This window comes from Cupressus sempervirens, chromosome 1, assembly GCF_028749045.1.
Source record: "Cupressus sempervirens isolate cs-2001-9-10 chromosome 1, ASM2874904v1, whole genome shotgun sequence".
NCBI lineage: Eukaryota > Viridiplantae > Streptophyta > Pinopsida > Cupressales > Cupressaceae > Cupressus > Cupressus sempervirens.
The window spans coordinates 573,690,268-573,710,797 of record NC_143118.1 but is presented as its reverse complement, the minus strand read 5'-3'; positions in this window follow the sequence as shown (position 1 = coordinate 573,710,797).

Below are 20,530 nucleotides of genomic sequence, written 5' to 3'. Positions count from 1 at the left end.
TCCCTTTTATAAACCCATAGACCCTATTGATTCATTGAAGCACTTCCTTAACTCCTTGAATTAAAAGGAACAATAGAATCAAGATACAACCTATCTAGATTGTATTCAATCAATTAAAACTTATTTAACTAATCTCAACATAAAAAAACTCATAAAATGGAGATACAGATTGATAACATAGATGTATTGTAAATGCTGTTTTATATTATCCTTTGAAAATACTAATAGAATAACTAACAGAGACTCAATGAAACTCAGAATATCTTTTTGATTATGTTAGTGATATGAAAAAATAAAAAAATTACAAAGCTTGAATGTGAACTTAGAAAACTACATATAAATGTATCAACTTTTTGTTGAGATAATGGATGTTGCACACATTGCATAATATTGTTATATTTTATTATTTTATTTTATTATGTAATGTTGTACCTAGATGGACGTGCAACATGTAAAGATTCCCATGAAATATTCTTGATGAGTTGTATTGTAACATTGTGAAAATATTTTATGTAATTATTTAATATTGGAGAAAAGAATTAAATGCCCAATATTAAATGTGGGGTCAGTGGGTTAGGTAGCACATGGTTTATGTAATACCACTTGGTGGTTTTGTGGCACTTGCTACTATATAAGTAGCCACAAGAGTAGTTGTTGTAGGTGAGAGAGTGACAAGGAGAAGACAAAAGGCAAGAGTCGAGTGGGACAAGGCTTGACAGGTTAGCCAAGGGAGCATTTGTGAAGGTTGAAAGCATGGCATGGGATTTGTGGATTCATGCTTGTTCACATAGTTTGCTCAGTTGTGGCTATGGAAATGAAGGCTTCCATGGTTGTATGGCAATGGTATTTTTGCTGAATAATACATAATGATGGATGCTTTTGGAGGCTGGGTTTTTCCCTCAATGAGGGTTTCCCAGGGTATATCTTGTGTCACAATCTTGTGGGTATGTCATCTATACTCTTGCATATGGATTTTAATTTTGTGTTTATTTTTTTTATCTGTTATGGGTTATGTGGAAATGGTTATATTCTTTATTGCCAAGTTTCCTTACAAGTGGTATCAGAGCTATGGTTTTATTATTGTAACCCTAGATTGAATCCATGGAAATGCATGAGAGGATAAAAAAAAAGGGCAAGATATATGAATGATTTATTGTAGATCTGAGGGTTTTGGATTTGTTGTTATGATGGGATCTTAAAAGATTTGGGCATGTGAAATTGTTATAGAAAAAGACTTTTTGGATGTTTCATTTAAAATGAGGGTTTTTGGGGGTAGCATGCAAAAATGACCTCCTAGGTAAAAATAGACCTCACCATTGGATCCGGGTTGACATTTCCATAAATTTTGATATATAATATGCCCTAGTTTGGTCATGTTCAAAGGAAATGAAAGAGTTTTTTAGTTTCAGCCCATGATGGCCGTCAAATTTAATCCCGTCAGAATTTTCGTCACTGAAAAAATAAAAAATGAAAAATTGTATTGAAAATGGTAAGAAGATTGTCTTAGTAAAACAGCCATAACTTTCTCTCAGAATATCAGATTTTAGAGTTCTTATAGGCGTTGGAAAGCTAATTCAGAGCACTACAAGATAGTGTAGGTTTGGTTCTATGATTTTGAGATTTTGATAGGTTTTAAGAGCCCTAAATTTAGATATTATTTATTTTGAGCATGAATTGGGGCATAACTTGAGCATACGGAGTCAGATTTTGGACTTCAAGTAGTCAACGGAAAGCTCTTGGAGAGCTCTACACATTGGTTTAGATTTGGTGTAGGTTTGGCATGATTTATTTATTAATATATTGATCTAAATAGTTTATAGGTATATTTTGACTATGGTAACTTGTGAGTTTATGGCATTGGAGATTTAAGTTTTGATGTCATTGTATACTTAGTTCATATTTTAGATTGGTCTCATGATGATATGGCTATCAGTGTTTGATTTGGATATGCATGATGACTTGTTGGGTCTACAAGTTGTGCAGTGTTGTAAGTGGTCTATACTTACAGGTTGCATTTATAGCTTGGTTATGAGTTGTCTTTGCCCATTGATCTTTCATTATTGATGCATATTAAGATTGGTGGCTTGGATTTGGGTTGTTTATGCCCTAAGTCACATGATTTACTATTTTCTTCATGTAGAAGGGATGAGATGTTGTTACCAGTTACAGTCATGGTGGAGGATTGTGGTTGACTATTTTATGCTGATAGGTTGGACACTTTGAGAGCCAGATGCTCGGTTCATGGATGTTATCATGGTGCCATGGATTTTGGCATAACATTATAGGATATATAGGTACATCCTTGATATTCATTAGCTTGAATTTTTTTTTGATTCAGTTATGGTGGTATATCTTCTTGGTAGAGGATCATGGTTATTTGGTTTCTTTTGAGGAGCTCATGATGTGCACTTTGAGTTCTTTGATGGTTTAATACCTTGGTTGATTCTCATGGTTAGAGGATGGTATTTTCATCATCATGTCATGGATAGCTTGGATACATGGTTTAGTGGGAGCTTGTGACAATGATGGGGCGACAATACAGGATTAGTTCCTAGTTTAGTTTGGATCTTCATATAGGAGATGGATTTTATGATGCCATAGGTGACTTGGTACCACAGTTGAGTGGAAGTTTTTGGCATTGATATATTTATTGAGTTTTTGTAGATGTTGGAGGTTTGTCTTAGATCCTGTTGTTGCAGAAGCGTCTTTGACATTTGCATGGTGCACTTGTTATCTTCATGGTGTTTGAAGATGGTTAGATCTTGAGGACTCATGGAGTTCTTGGTTATCTTCATAGTGTATGGAGATGCTTCTTCCTAGTATGTGGAGATGGTTTTCTTCATGGTGTGTAGAGATGGTTGCATCTTGAGGACTCACAGGGTTCTTGGCAAAGGTGCGGTTTATGCTTTTATTTGGCATGTTATCCTTGGTGTGAGGATGATTTCATTATTAAGTCATGGTATACTCTTGATACGCATTTAGAGTTGTGACATGTTATAGTATGTTCATATGGAACATGTTATCTCTTTGGTTGAGATGGTAAGATCATGTTGTCATGTTTATGTTCCTAAGGCCATGGTTGGAACTTTGACATTACTCTTGGTTTAGTTTCTTGGTATTGAGTACACTGATCATAAGCTGGATACTTCATGATATTGCAATGTTGCATTTGGAGTTGGCATGGATTGATTGGTTACAGGTGCTCATGGATACTTAGAGATGGTGGGACGCTGATTTTTCTTGAATTAGAGAAGTATTTGTTGGGACAGTTGATGGTTTCAACAAGAAGTCCGAGGGGCAGTCACCTGATATGGACTTGAGAGGAGATTGTTCTTAGATGAGTCTTGGTTGGAGACTTGGGTATCTCGATGAGCATTCTCATTCCCCACTCTTGGTCTACTTGACGGTTTTCTACTTGAGAGGTATAGCCCATTGTTTCTCTCAGTTGCATTATATTTATGCTTGTCTTTCATAGATATGGATCTTGAGCTATGGTGCATGAGTTAGTTATGGAGGGTTCATTTGAGAGATGGTTAAGCATTGGTTATCTCCATGTGCATATTATGTTATGCTAGTTGAGTTTGGGAGATGGTTTTATATTGGGCATTTTCCTTGGATTAGGAATGGTTATTCCTTGGTTTAGGAATGGGTTTATTGAGTTTGATCTTCTTGTGAGAGGCTTACATCCATGATTAGTTATATGGTATGGTTTGGGTGATGTTGAGGCTTCTTGTTGGGGTTTTATGGAGGAGATCATACTTGCACAGTTTACATCTAGAGGTGTGTGTAGAAGGACATGATACAGGTTATGATTTGCATGGTTTCTCTGGTCTTGGTTATCTTCTTGGATGTTCAATTTTTCTTACATTGGATTTGAGATTGGTTGGAGATTGTGATCATTGGTTTGTGCTCATGTATGTCATGCGAGAGATGACATGGTTATTTCTTTATCTCTTTCCTTTGTTGGTTGTCGTGAACTTGGGAGAGCATTGGAGACTTGTTATGAGAGTTGTTCTTGCAAGATATTAGTTTATGTATTGTGGATGTCCTTGATACTACATGGATTCACTTCTTTGAGATGTTGTGAGTGGATTGGTTATAGATTTGACATTATCTTTTGCAGTGGGAGCTTCTTGGTATATATGTGGCAGGTATTGCTCTTGAGGCTTGTGATTGCAGGTTATAGATTGGATATGTTGGTGATATGAGATTCACTTATTATACCTTTGAGGTATAGATAGTTGGATGGGTTTGGCACTTGTTGTGGGTGCTATTTCAGCTATGGATATTTTGACAACTACGGATACATGTGATTACCTTTGGATCAGGTTTTCTGTGCTTGGAATTTCAGTTGGTATAGGATTTTATGATCTTCTAATGTGACAGGTTGGGTGGTTTTCTCTTTGGATGGCTTCTATGTATGTCCAGTGGGAGTGGCATAATAGGAGGTGAGATCATTCGTGTTCAAGATGTTGGATACTTTGATTTTATTGTGGGTACCAGGATGGAGCACTTGATGTATTTTTGATCCATGATGGTGGATGTGTTGGGAGGGATTGTTCCCTTGTTCATTTATGTGGCTATGGAGTGACCCTATGCAATGTATACAACAAGTGGGAGATTGTTGAGATAATGGATGTTGCACACATTGCATAATATTGTTATATTTTATTATTTTATTTTATTATGTAATGTACCTAGATGGACGTGCAACATGTAAAGATTCTCATGAAATATTCTTGATGAGTTGTATTGTAACATTGTGAAAATATTTTATGTAATTATTTAATATTGGAGAAAAGAATTAAATGCCCAATATTAAATGTGGGGTCAGTGGGTTAGGTAGCACATGGTTTATGTAATACCACTTGTTGGTTTTGTGGCACTTGCTACTATATAAGCAGCCACAAGGGTAGTTGTTGTAGGTGAGAGAGTGACAAGGAGAAGACAAAAGGCAAGAGTCGAGCGGGACAAGGCTTGACAGGTTAGCTAAGGGAGAATTTGTGAAGGTTGAAAGCATGGCATGGGATGTGTGGATTCATGCTTGTTCACATAGTTTTCTCGGTTGTGGCTATGGCCATGAAGGCTTCCATGGTTGTATGGCAATGATATTTTTGCTGAATAATACATGATGATGGATGCTTTTGGAGGCTGGGTTTTTTCCTCAATGAGGGTTTTCCAAGGTATATCTTGTGTCACAATCTTGTGGGTATGTCATCTATTCTCTTGCATGTGGATTTTAATTCCGCGTTTATTTTTTTTTATCTATTATGGGTTATGTGGAAACGGTTATATTCTTTATTGCCAAGTTTCCTTACACTTTTCTTTTTGAACAAAAGAAAAATTATGTAAAATTCTTGGACCCTTTTCTCTAGCTCTAGAATCTCACTTATATAGTGTGAGATGCAACAAGCTTCAAGAATAGAGAAACTAATAGCTGTCCTTAAGACAAAGAAGATCTTAACATTGATACTGTCATAATTTAGGACAAAAAATTGTACAACAGAATATCTTTCATCATGAATATTATTTGGTGGGACTCGTTGGAGTTTTAAAACTACTAAGCAACAAAATGCTTAATTTCAAAATGATATCACTCACACAACCTAAGGATTAGCCAATTCCTATTAACAATTATGTGTGCAAACCATTTGCACCCAACTTCAACAAAACCAAGGGTGGTTTTCTACTCTTTAGGCTCTACAAAAACCAAGGTGGGTATACTTAGGGATGATTCAAGACTGGAAAACACTATATGAAAATTATTTTAGTTTCATTCTGATTCTCATCTCAAATCCTCAAATATGTGCATAATTCTTGACAATTTGATAAACACATCCCATATATTAGATTTGGCCAAAATTCTTCTATAGATTTGCATGTGTTCTCAGCAATAGTGACTAACTAAAGCTAAAAAATTCTATGCAAACAAGTACTGACCAACTTTAAAGATCTTCAGGAAATAAAAGTGAAATTGATTATAATTAGGCATTTGAAACCCATTTATGACATAATTCTCTTTCAGCTGAATCAATTTTGATTAGTGCCTAATCCATTAGGGTTCAGAGTCTACAACAAATCTTTAGATCTAATTTGTTGCCTTAGAAAAAATATTATTAGCAATTCTTATCAGAATTCATCATTCAAAACATCCTTCTCAATATTGTAGCAACCTTATCTATTTCATCAAACCTTTTACTTAATCCATTGAACTAATAGCTGTGGTGAATAGATATAAAACCTAAAAGGATTGCATTCAATTTCACAAGCCTTTACTAACACAATATCAAGACAACTAAGTAACTAAAATGAGATAAAATTTAGAAAGAACTGATGTGGGGACGGCTCATAATTTGTATTCATTTTCTTTGAAAATTGTATACATTTGTAGTAACTCAGAATGACCTTAGGAAGAAACATAGAGATCATTCTATATTGATGCATTCTTAGGAACTAACAACAATGATACATCACAAAACTTGCTCAAACATTGGATTGAAAAAAAACTAAGTATATCACCTATAAAATATTACAAATCAGACCCCTTCTCTAGCCCTGGAATCTCACTTATATAATGTGAGATGCAATAATCTACAAGCTAAGAGAAAATGACAGGTGTCCTTTACAAGAGATAATTACATACACCCATCATAAAATGACAAAAATGTGGGTAACTGAAGATGTCTAGATCAAACATTCCTTTTGGTGGGTCCACTTCTATCACATCCTCTATTGTTGTTGATTTGGTTGCTATTTTGATCCCTCTTTGTATGCAACTACCAAGCTAGCCAATGATGAAGTTTGTTCTGATGATTGCAAGTTAGTCTCCACCTGTGGGTTTTCACCATCTCTATCTTGTACAATGGGAGTAACTTCTACTTTTCCCTCTTCTTTAGTTGTGTCAGTGTCTTATGGGCCTGGGTCTACAATGAAAGTGACTAATCATTCTTGTCTTCTTCTCCCTATTGGCCTTTTGTAGTGATAGTTTCAATGACTTGGATCTCTTCACCCTATACCTCATCACTATCAGTTTCTACTTCCTCAAACTGTTCATCAGGAGCTATTTCTGCCATCCACTTGTCAAATAGTGTATCATCTAGCCAATTGAATTGCAAGATATCACTCTACCTCTTGAGTACATACTTAGCATCACTATCAATAGTAACAAAATTTTATTATGAAGAATCAAAGAATATTTGGGCTTTCACGATTTCTTTAGTTGTTGTGGCCCACCATGCATGCCCTATTTCATTTATAATTCTGTTCATTCTTAAATAGAAAATATCATCCAATTCCTTTGCCCATTCATCTTTGTTTTTTAAATTATTCTTCTTATCTAGGGCACAAGGAAATAGACTAAACTTTTGGCTCTTGTACTTATCTAAATAGCCAACTATTATTCTTTGCAAATAAATTCTCTTATTGTCAAAGTTAGTAAGATCAGAAACAATATCAAAAGTTTTCTCAATTTGATCACAGGAGGTTTTTATAATAGAATAACATAAAAATGTCATCTCCTTCCTCACCGACTTATTCACAATGGGTTTCAGAGCCTCATCACTTGCTTTCATTTCATCCCAGATACTGATCACCCTAGTCAACTAATCATAAACTAGTGGCCATTCAATTTTATCCCCCAAATACATGAGATCTTTTCTTAATTCATCTTCATATTTTGCCTCCAACTCTACATGTAGGGCCCTCAGTTTACTCTTTTCTTCTTCAAAATCTTAAGAAATTTAGTGTTATGGCCTTTGGGGTGGATTTGAAGGGTTTAGCTAGGGGGCGAGGGTATGTTATTCTTGGTGCTACTAACCTACCCATTAGCTTGTTCTCAAGCTCAATTCTCCTCTTTACTTCTTTATTGTAGGCATCCACAACTGCCTCATACTTTCTTTGCAAGGCAATCATTTATTTTTCCTCCCTCTTTGTAGTAGCCAAGGAAAATTGAGAGTAATCTACAATCATGTGGGCTGCCTATACATGTGAGGTATCAGCTACTCTCCTCACAATGATATTCCATCAAGCTATGATGGAACAGCCCTAGATCTTCTTATTAATGATCACATGACAAGAGTTGCTTCATCTATACTAAATGTAGCTGCCAAGATGATGTAGGAGCATCCTAGGTTGCCTTGTTATCCTACTCATTTTTTTTCATTCTACTGTTGGTGTCAAGTTACTTAGTTGGTGCCGAGTTACTTCTTCATGTGTCAATTTATTCCTTCATGTGCCGAGTTACCCATTGTGTGTCGAGTTATTCCTTCATGTGCCAAGTTACCTAGTACATGCTAAGTTATTCCTTCATGTGCTGAGTTACCCAGTTGATGTCGAGTGCTAGTTTCTAGTGGATGTCAAGTGATGTCGAGCACCAATTTCTAGTTGATGTCAAGTGCCAATTTCCTAATGGGTCTTGAGTTGTCTATTTTTGGTTCTTAGTGGGAGCCAACTTGCATATTTAATTTTGATTGTGAATTTAATGATAGGATCTGTGTCAGCCTTTCTCTTATGTAATGTTCTAAAATGTTCTATAAGCCATTTTGGCAAGTATAAATAGAGAGTTTAGGCTTAGAGTTTAGTAGGTTTTTGGAAGTAAGAAAATTTTTGGGAAGAGAAGAAGTTTGATCTTTGGTTGCTAAATATATTTGTAATTGGTCATAACCCAGAAAGCCTTACAAGAGAAGAAGTTTTATCTTTGGTTGCTGAATATATTTGTAATTGGCCGTAACTCAGAAGGCCTTACAGCTGGGCATGTATGGTGAATATTTGATGAGTTAATAAAGGATATCTTGTTCTCTCTCCTTAGTGTTGTTTTTATGTTGTGTTTTCCACTGTGTTAACTCTTATAGGGTGGTTTGAATAGCTGGGTGTGCCTTTGACCCTAGTTATTCTAATCCTTGCCTGCGTCAGTTGGTATCAGAGCACAGCTATTCCTGAGAGTGCAAGCAGATCACCGATTGTGAGGTACTTTGTACCAGGACCTTGGTTGGGTGAATTTTATTAGAGAAGGGTTTTGATCTTAGAAGTCCTATCTAGTTAGTGATTTGGTGTAGGGTGGCAGATCTATAGATTTGGCCTGCACTTGTAGAGGACTCAACGTTCGATTGTCATTTGTAAAAATGGTTCAAGGAAGGAGAAATGTTGATCTAGAATTATTGGACATGGTGAGGAAACTTGCAGCTGGAGTAGAAGATATTGAGTTAGCACAAAATCATGGAAGACATCATCATGAGGTTGCGAGTGATGAATATGATTCTTTTTGGGATGATTTACATGAAAGAATTGATGATCTAGAAAAGGCTAATTTGAGTTGGCATCTAAGGATTAGAAAGAAGGTTTGTTTCCAATTAAAGAAATTATGAAGAGAAGAAGATGGATTGTGGAAGTACATGATGATTTTGCTGAAGTGGAGGAAATATCTTTTGGTTTTCATGAGCAGATGGATAGATCTGACATAGAAATTGTAGAGCATCTTGTTGTGCACAATGAGGTTGATGAATGAAGTTTTGAAAAGATTCTTGGGTAAGTTTTTGATTGTTTATTTAGATGATATTATGATATTTAGTAAGACTAAGGAAGAACACCTTGAACATATTAGACAAGTATTGTAGATGATGAAGGAGGAAAAGTTGTTGATTAATCTAAAAATGTGTTCTTTTATGCAAGATGAGATTGTGTATTTGGGATTTATGATTTCGGCTGATGGATTGAGGATGGATCCTAAAAAGGTTAAAGAAATTTTGGAATGGCCTACACCTGAGAATGTGGGTGAGGTAAGATCATTTCATGGTTTGGCTAGTTTTTACAGAAAGTTTATAAAGAATTTCAGTGTTGTTTGTAATGCGATGACTGAAACAATGAGGGGAGATAAAAAGGAATTCAAGTGGACACATGGAGCTGATAAGAGTTTTGAGACTTTGAAACAAAAGGTTGTTGAATTACCTATATTGGCTTTACCTGATTTCAACAAAGTATTTCAAGTTGAATATGATGCAAGTGGTAGTGCAATAGGAGCTATATTGAGTCAAGAAGGAAAACCTGTTGCTTTCTTTAGTGAAAAGTTGAATGATGTTAAAAGGAAATATTCTATGTATGATCAAGAGTTTTATGCTATTGTTCAAGAATTGAAGAAGTGGAGACATTATTTGATGCCTAAGGAGTTTGTGTTGTATATTGATCATAAAGCTTTATAGTACTTGGGAAGTCAACATAAATTGAATCAAAGACATATAAAGTGGGTTGAGTATTTTTAGAGTTTTACATTTGTGATCAAGCATAAGAGTTTAATTACTAACAAAGTTGTTGATGCATTGAGTAGAAGACCTTCTTTGTTGACTGAAATTAAGGTTGAAGTTCTTGGTTTTGATGAAATGAAAGAGTTATATGATGTTGATCCTAATTTTTCTGAGGCATGGATAGAGTGCAGAGCTCCAAATCTGATATATCACATAAGTAAGTATGATGAGTATTTCATTCAAGAAGGTATGTTGTTCAAAGGTATTTAGTTGTGTATTCCTAGAAGTCCTATGATGTTGAATTTGATTAAGGAAAATCATAGTGATAGATTAGCTGGACACTTTGGAATTGATAAGATGTTGAGTTTGCTGAAAGAGAAATATTATTGGCCACAAATGTATAAGGATGTTTAGAAATTTGTAAAGAGTTGTGGAGTTTGTCAAGTTGCAAAGGGAGTGAGTCAAAATACTAGTTTGTATACACCTATTACTATTCCTGAGAAACCTTAGACTGACATTAGTATGGATTTTGTTCTTGGATTGCCTAAAATAGTGAAGGGGTATGATTCTATATTTGTTGTAGTGGAAAAATTTTCTAAGATGGTTCATTTTATACCATGTAAGAAGACATAAGATGTTGAGCATGTTGCTGAACTTTTCTTTAAAGAGATTGTGAGACTACATGGATTACCAAGAAGCATTATTTCAGATAGAGATAGTAAGTTTTTTGGTTATTTTTGGAAGACTTTGTGGAAGAAGATGGGTACTGAATTGAAGTTTAGTTCTACATTCCATCCACAAACAAATGGACAGATAGAGGTTGTGAATAGAAGCTTGGGTAATTTGCTGAGATGTTTAGTTGGGAATAAGTTGAGTAATTGGGAGATCGTATTGGCATAAGCTAAATTTGCATATAACAATTCTGTAAATAGGAGTATAGGGAAGAAACCTTTTGAGATTATTACTAAAATGCATCCTAGAGGTATATTAGATTTGAGAGATGTTGCTAGTGAAGAAAAGAGAAGCGCTGTAGGAGAAGAATTTGCTAACTTTATGGAATCTTTGCATAAAGAAGTGAAGTTGAGGTTGGAACAAAGCAATCAGAAGTCTAAGGAGAATGATGATCAGTCTAGAAACCACCATGATTTTCAAGTTGGTGAGGAGGTGATGGTTCATCTAAAGAAAGGAAGATTCCCAGTTGGAACATATAGCAAGCTGAAGATGACGAAATTTGGACCTTGTAAGATCTTAAAGAAGTTTGATAGTGGTAATGCTTATGAAGTTGAGTTACCTAATGACATGCATATATCTCCTATATTCAATATTACTGATTTGTATAAGTAGAATGAGTCAGATAATGAAGTTGTTGTACCTGATGATTATCCTAAGAAATAGATTGAGGAAGTTGAACATATATTGGATCAAAGAGTTGGAAAGAGTACAAGAGGAAAACATTACTATAATATTTGGTGAAGTGGAAGAATAGACCTATTGAAGATGCTTCATGGATTTCTTAGTTTGAGTTAGATTTAGCTCAGGTTGGGACATCTCAATGATTCAGGAGAATCATTTCTTTCAACCCCAGTTGTCTGATGCAGGAGCATCCTGGGTTGCCTTGTTATCCTGGTCATTTTTTCTCATTCTATAGTTGGTTCCAAGTTACTTACTTGGTGATGAGTTACTTCTTCATGTGTCAAGTTACCTAGTGCATGCCGAGTTATTCCTTCATGTGTCGAGTTACCCAGTGCATGTCGAGTTATTCCTTCATGTGCTGAGTTACCTAGTCTATGTTGAGTTATTCCTTCATGTGTCAAGTTACCCAGTTGATGCTGAGTGGCAGTTACTAGTGGATGCTAAGTGATGTCGAGCACTAGTTTCTAGTCGATGTCTAGTGCCAGTTTTCTAGTGGGTGCCCAATTATCTAGTGGGTGTCGAGTTGTCTATTTTTGGTTCTTAGTGGGATCCAACTTCCATATTTAATTTTGATCTTGAATTTTTTGATAGGATCTATGTCAACCTTTCTCTTATGCAATGTTCTAGAATGTTCTATAAGCCATTTTGGAAAGTATAAATAGAGAGTTTAGGCTTAGAGTTTAGTAGGTTTTTGGAAGTAAGAAAGTTTTTGGGAAGATTTGAAGAGAAGAAGTTTGATCTTTGGTTGTTGAATGTATTTGTTATTGGTTGTAACCCAGAAGGCCTTATAGTTGGGCATGTATGGTGAATATTTGATGAGTTAATAAAGGATATCTTGTTCTCTCTCCTTGGTGTTATGTTTGTGTTGTGTTTTTCACTGTGTTAACTCTTTCAAGGTGGTTTGGATAGTTGGGTGTGCCTTTGGCCCTAGTTATTCTAATCCTAGTCTATGTCACAAGAACTCCTTTTTATTTGGATCTTGCAATCTCAAATTATTTGACACAAAATTGAAAATCAAAAAATTAGTAATGTCCCAATTGGGCAATAATAAAATATTTGCAGCCTTTACCATCTGTCTCCCTTCTTCAAGGGTTATATTTTTGAACTCTTGTTCGTTCCTTTATTTGATTTTGAATGGAGGCTTCATGCATTTCAGGATGCTCTATTTTCATATTCTTACATCTTTCCTCAAAATTGCTCATGTTTTCCCTCCAAGAAAATTGGTGGAAAGTCCTAGACTTTACAAAACTATCATCAGATAAAAATTTTTGACGTGCTTGTTCCAAAACATGATCCAATTCTCTTCCCTTGAAATCTAAAATAGTCAACTCAAAACTTGGCATAGGAGGCTCTTGGTGGTTCCCTTCATCAATCTTTTCTTGGCTAACAAAAACTCCCCCTTATGATCCAATTTGTTCAATTTTCTCATCAGTGAGCTACTCCTCCTTAATTCTCATGGGGGTTTGGGAAGGTGAGTAACTTTCATCATGTGGTTCCTCTTCCCTTATTATCTTTCTCCTCTTAGGAGAAGGTTCAGGAGGCCTTTCTTCAAAAACAACACTAGTAGATTCAACTATTTATTTTCCTTTATCCACAATGGGTCATTGATCCTAAATGACAGTATATCTTGACCTCCTTTGAACAAATAGTGGGCCTACCCCTATATTAGGAGTGAAGCCCAATCTCCTCATTATTTCCCTGGCCTTATCTAGAAAAGAATCAATGAAATATTTATTTTTCTCATTCATCACTTCCATTATCTCAGGGAATGTATTCATAAGCTTATTAATTTTATCTGTAGTAGTTATAGCATTACTTAGAGGGTTGTAATCTTTATCAAAACAATTAATGAAACTCAAAACTTTTGAATAGACTCTCCATTTTTTTTCTTTGTTTCTTGCTCTTGCAAAGATTACTCATTCATTATTACATCTTCAAGGAAATAAAATTCATACTCAACTGGATGAAACTTGATCCTATGCCTAAGAGCCAAATGAAAGAAGCCTTTTGCATCACAAAAATGAGGTTTAGATACTGCCATCTTATACTGATCCAAAAATTTGTAGAGGAAGACCCACCCTTCCTTGGTTATTACAAATTGGTGGGCTACTGTACAAGTGGGAAAAATTGATCCTATTCCCCTTTTAAGCAAAAAGGCTTCTTCTACTCCTCCCAACTGCCACAAGAATTCAACTACTCCTACCTTTAAGGGCACTTGGTGAGATAGTACATGGGGTGTCCCTTTAAATCCATAAATTTTGATAATAGTTGAAACTGAATATGGGATGATATCTCCCCAATTATGTGAAACCTTTAAATTATGGGGTTTATTCATACCCCTAACAAGGTGCATTAGTGCCTTAGCGATCTTGGGATTGTCACTTAATATGAGGCACCTTAGTTTGGAGGCAAAGTACCTATTAAATCTAACAAAACTAGCATTTTTTGCTTCCACAATCATATCTGCACTCCATAATTGAACTGGCAGTGCTTCCCCCTCTTGTTCTTTGTTCAAAACCATTTCTTTAGCAAAGTTTTTAGCCCCCTTAAATAGAAACATGTACATCTATAGGGAGTCTTGGCCCCAAACCTTCTCCACCTTGCCCTTAGAATTCCCAAACAATCCACTGTGAATCTCATTGGCCAAGTAAGAAGCAAAATCAAAAATTATTTCCATGCCAAAAGAGGAGATTTGAGTAATCATATACATGAAACTCATAGGGATAAAATCTTCTTCACCCTCTCCAAAAACTTTGTATAGGGTCCTGTATATCTCTACTTCCCTGGCATTGAAGCATGCTTTCTTGAAAGGTTCTTTAGAGGATGATGTTATTGCTAGTAGGGTTCCAATTCTGCCAATGTGGGCCTTCAGTGCACCTTGTCTAACTATATCCTTCTTTGACATATATTATTTTTCTAAATTTGTCAAATTAATGGGCACATGATACCTAGTAAGAGGTCCCCAAAAAAAAACTTCCCTAATCTCTTCTGGACTGATGATGATTAGAATTTCACCATCTAGTCTTCTCACTACCCTAGTGGCTTGATCATAATTCTTCACCACAACCTCAAGGGGATCATAATCCATAAATACACTATGAACAACTAACTTTTCTAGGTCAAAAATCCATATATTGGCATGTGGGGCAAATAGTTTCCTTTCTGCAAACCATTTCTTGAACAAATTTAAACTAGTTTGTGAGGTTTGAGCATCTTGGACCCAATTACCCTTATCATACAATCCATCTACTATCCTCAACCTAAGGTTTAATGAGGTAAACTTTTTAACTTGCACTGTCTCTACAGTAAACTCAAGAAGCAACTCAAGCAAATCATCATGTACATTTCTATCCAAATAATTTACTTGACTTGGAAAGTCTTTCTTCGGAGGCATCCTTGATTATGCTTTGCAGAACTGAAATACTTACAAAGATTATAGTAGGATTATTTACTTGAATTTTTTCCTCATTTTCCTCTATATTTGTGCAAATTTTTCGTGAACAAATTGCTTCACAGTTTTGCCAAACTTTAGCATGATCTTCTTCAGTAATTGCTTCTGCTCAGGAATGACTTGAAATCTTTGTTTGCGTGAGGTGAAACTGATAAAATCTTCTGTATTATACTCTATTTTTCCTCACATGCAAATCTTTCATGTCTAATTAAAACAAAGAGTGGCACCACCTTCTACATTTAAATCTACGCCATCGATCTTTAAAAATCCTACTATCATGGGATACAGAGAAAGACAACTTGGCATTCCACTTGACAAGTTGCCTAGTCAATCCAATGAAAATTGACCATGTACATAGCTCCTTCCTTGATGGGACATTTTTCTAGACCCACTAGTGACTAAGGGCACATGTCAACAGGTCACTACTTTGCTATACATAAAGAACGAGCACCTTTCCATAGCAAAGCAATGACAACCATTGATTCAACCTTGGTCTCGTGGATGATATGTTACTACATTTCTTAGAAGAACAGTGGTGGGCCCTCATTCACTCACTATACATATCCTCTGAGAAACTCTTCATGGCAAGATAGTGATGACCATTCATTTGAGATCAAATCAAAGGTAAAGAAACTACACAAAGTACCCTTAAAAGTGGTGGGTCCCATACTTACTATGTCGCATAGGTTAAACAACTTGCAACTTTCCATAGCGAGATAGCGAGGACTATTGGTTCTAATTTGATTTGACAATTGGGATCCCTTATTTTCTTTATGAATGGGGTCTGGATCCGGGGCACTAATGATGCAGGAAATTTTTGCACTGCGGACACCCAATAAGACCTTACTTTTAATCCTAGTCACCCTTCCATGTTGCTTGAGGTCCCACCGACTATTCTTTTCATGGTGCCTCACTACTTTGCTAACAGCAAGATGTCAAATTTTTCCAATAGCAAGGTAGCAAGCTCTAGTGACTTTAATAAAACTCGATGTCGAAAGAATTAAAACCCATCAAATCACCATCACTCCTACTAACTGCTTCTGACAATGGCAGTTATTACTCATCATGCCACCTAGATAGACTACGATTACCAAGAAACTTGGAGGCCACCATGTCTTTGATTTCATGGCACCTTGCTACTTCGCTAATGGAAAGATGCTTAGTTTTTCCGATAGTGAGGTAGCGAGGCATTAGAAAGACCTTTATTCTAGTGTTGACTTTTGGCTACTTCTACTAGGTCCCTTTTCCTATTTTGACGATACTTAGAAGGTGCACATGACTGAAAAGTCAGCTAGAAAAGAAAACCCCTGACCATTGTACCTTCATTTTATGGTCCCATTTTATAAATTTTTTGGCACTTGCTACCTCGCTATGTATAAAAAGTGCTCATCCTTTTATAGTGAGGTAGAGAAAATGGTAGATCTATTCAAATTGGATGGTGAGGAACATGAGAGGAAAGGTTACTTGAGGGCGCAGGAAATTTTTATAAGAAAATAGAATATTTGCCCAATTTTTTAAAAAGGGTTTCATGCTCAAAAATTACAATAGGAATGAGACAAAGGGTTTTAACGAATTTTTTCAAAGGTTAAAAAATCCAGATGACCAAAGACCATAAACCCTATTCACCATTAATGGATACAATCTAAATTTTTATACCTGGACAAAGGAATTTTATCATGCGAAAATTTAGACCAATAGTGGCTTTATCTAGGGACATTGAATACTCTGGATTCAAATGAAGGCTCAGAATTTCTAGGGGAAGTAGACCAACTAGGCTCCCTACAAACCAACCACTACTAAGAGAACAACACACCCAGGAAAACTATGCACAGGAAACTATACAAAGACAAAAGGATTTACACATATGTAGAAGAAACCCTAAACTACTATTCATGGAAAAACAAGTATTTTAGTAGAAAAGCCTCTTTAAGAACTATCCATGAACTAGTAGTTCAAGAATATTGTTTGATAAATCTTTAAGAATATAGAAGTTTTCTACCCATGAATTTACAATCAGATAAGGACCTAGCTAGATAGGATCAAATTTACCATGTTTTCCTTTATCCTCCATTCTTGCATTCCACATTAAGACTAGTTTCTGCTAATCCTACAAGTTCATCTAGCCTTTCTTGCATGTCATCGGTAATATCTTCATCATATAATTGAATGTAATTATAGAGTCCTACCAAGTTATTTTGAGACATCCTAGCCTAAATTCCATATACTAGATCAAATGGTGCCACACCAATAGCCTTTTTAACAGTTACCCTATCAGCCCATATGGCTAATTAAAATTTAGAATCCTAAGCTTTCTTATTATCATCCAATGTCATTTTTATTATTTTCAACAAACTCTTATTTGTGGACTCAGCTTGTCCATTTCCTTGTGGATGATATGGGGAAGATTTTGATCTAGTGATTCCATATTTGTCACATAATTTCTTGAATACTTTAGACCTAAAGCACATTGCATTATCTGTTACAATCTTTTGAGGACAACCAAATCTGGAAATAATGTTATTCAGCAAGAAATTGTTGACAACTTTACTTGTTGCATTCCTTGTGGGGATAGCCTCTACCCACTTTGTGAAATAGTCTATAGCAACTAAAATCCAAGAATAGCCAGTGCTAGATTTGGGAGAAATTTCACCTATGAAATCCATAGCCCATTTTTGAAAAGGTGCTTGGACCTCAATAGGCTTTAGTGGAGTATTACCTAAGAATTTTAGTTTTTCAGAAAATCTTTGGTAGGCATCACATTTTCTAATTATGATTTGAGAATCCTTGAAAAGAGAGGGCCACCAAAATCTAGTGCTCATCGCCTTATGTGCAATGGTCTTGGCCATATAGTGTCCTCCACAAAATTTAGCATGCATTTCATTTAAAACTTCTTTTGCCTTTTCTTGATCAATACATTTTAGTAACACTCCCTCAAAATTTCTCCACCATAGACTGCCTTTGACAATTATGTATCTAATGGCTTGCAATTTAGTATTCATTTTTTCATTTTCTATCAAATGGGAAGGAGCTTCCATGTGTTGAAGATAATAGATAACATTTACATACCAATCACAATTATTTGTCTCACATAAGTTAGATCTAAGGTCATCAACTACCGCATTTATCTGATTAGCATCCAAATTATATTTAGCCAAATCTTGACTTCTTACCAACTTAGTTATTTGTATTTCAATGTTGAATTCTTCGATCCTTTTGATCCATCTACACCTTCTTCCTAACACTTCTTATTGAGAAAATATGTCTTTAACAATAGCACTAGGCACAAATTTAATGATAATAGCACCTATCAAGTAGCATCTGAAAGCCTTAACAACCTTTACTAAAGCATATGCTTGTTTTTCATTTATGTCATATTTCAATTCAGCAAGTTGTAGTGACTTACTAAAAAAAGCAATGGGTTGTTTATATCCTTCTTCATTTTTTTGCAACAAGACTGCGGCTACAGTGTTAAAGGATGCAAAAGAAAAAAATGTCCATAGGCTTTGTATAATCTAGGGTTTTAAGGACTAAGGCATTTTTTATCGTAGTCTTAATATCTTGAAATGATTGTCAAGGTTCTCCATTCTAGTCAATAGTAGCTCCTTTTTTGACATTTTAGAAATAGGTCTACTAATTTCAGCAAAGTTTGTAACAAACCTCCTCAAAAAATTAACTTGCCCAAAGAAAGACTATATTCCCTTCACATTTTTTGGCTTAGGAACCTTATCAATGGCTACCACTCTTTTAGAGTCTATCTTCACACCATCCTTAGACACTATATGTCCTAATAATCTACCTTTTGTTAGCCCAAATGTACATTTCTTTGGGTTCAATGATACTCCATATTTCAAGGCTTTAATAAAAAAAAATTCCAAATGCCTACAGTGATCTTTAGCCTTTTTAGAATAAGTTGTGAGATCATCTTGGTATACAACCATAAATTTTTTTAATATAATCATGAAATGCCACATCCATGGCTCTTTGGAAAGTAGCTCCTGCATTAATCAAGCCAAATGACATCCTTATATATAGATAGGTTCTCCATGGGGTTGTGAAGGCTATCTTAAATTATTCATTTTCCTTTACTAGAACTTGATTGTACCCAGAGAAACCATCCATCATGGACATTAGCTCAGAACTAGTTACTTGCTACAACATGGCTTCCATATTTGGTGATCCATAATTATCCTTCAAGGATGCAATGCTCAAATTCCTTAAATCCACACATAATCTTATGTCTCCATTTTTATTTCTGATAGGTACCAAATTTGAAACCCAAGTGGAATGTCTAATTGGTTTGATTATCCCACCATCCCTTAACTTCATCAATTCTTCTTGCATTTTGGGAGCTAGGGTAAGGTTTACTAGTCTTTGTTTCTATCTGAAAGGTTTTACATTATCCTTTAGTGGTATGATATGTTGGAACAAATCTTCCCTATAAGCCTTAAGGTCATCATATGACAATGCAAAAACATATCTATACTTCCTAAGCAAGTCAATCAATGGTTTTTTGATTTCAGTAGGTAGATTTTGGCCAATATAAACTTTCTTGGGAGCTTCATCAATACCAAGGTTTATCTCTTCTAATTCTTGAGGCTTAGGGTCCTTAACTCCTAGTTTGACTCTATCCTGATTATCAAAAATACTTTCCAAAACCACTAACCCCTTTGGCATCTTGTTGGTTTTCAACTACATAATCTCCTAGCCAAAAATAGTTTCCTTACCATCTATAATTTCAATTAAATCAATGCAATTCATTTCTTGACCATGGTATTTGTCTTCATTTAATAAAAAATTTATAATGGCTTTGTCATCTTCAAAAACTTTCCAATTTTCAATATTATCAGGTATTGAAGGTCTACTTTGTACCTCAATTTGAGAGATTTCTACAAATGATATCTCTTTAGGTTTGATTGCTACATTTGCTAATAAATCTTCCATCTTATTTTTACTTTTTTCTCTCCATGAGATACCAAATGCATCAAAAAAATATATTTGATCCCAAACTACATTTCTATATTGTTTCAACCTTTTGTTTTTAGAGGCATAAGTTTCCCTTATCTGTGAGATGACTAGTTTGGAATCATCTCAAACATGCAATTTCTTGATTCTATGATGGGTAGCGACTTTCAATCCTAACAACAAGGCTTCATACTCTGCTATGTTATTTGTGCAAGAAAACTTTAAAGTGAATGAGTATCTAAAAGTATTTTTCTCAAGAGAAATAAAAACTACCCTTACCCTTGAACCTTCTTTTGAACTGGCCCCATCAAAAAAAATTGTCCATAATATTGGTGATTCCATACAACACTCAACTTCATGTTCAATTACAACAAGTAATTTCTCAACTTCTTATATAATCAATTCTGCTCTGAATGCATTAATCCCTTAAAAGGTGACTGACCCTTGGCTCTCTATCCACTTTGACAGC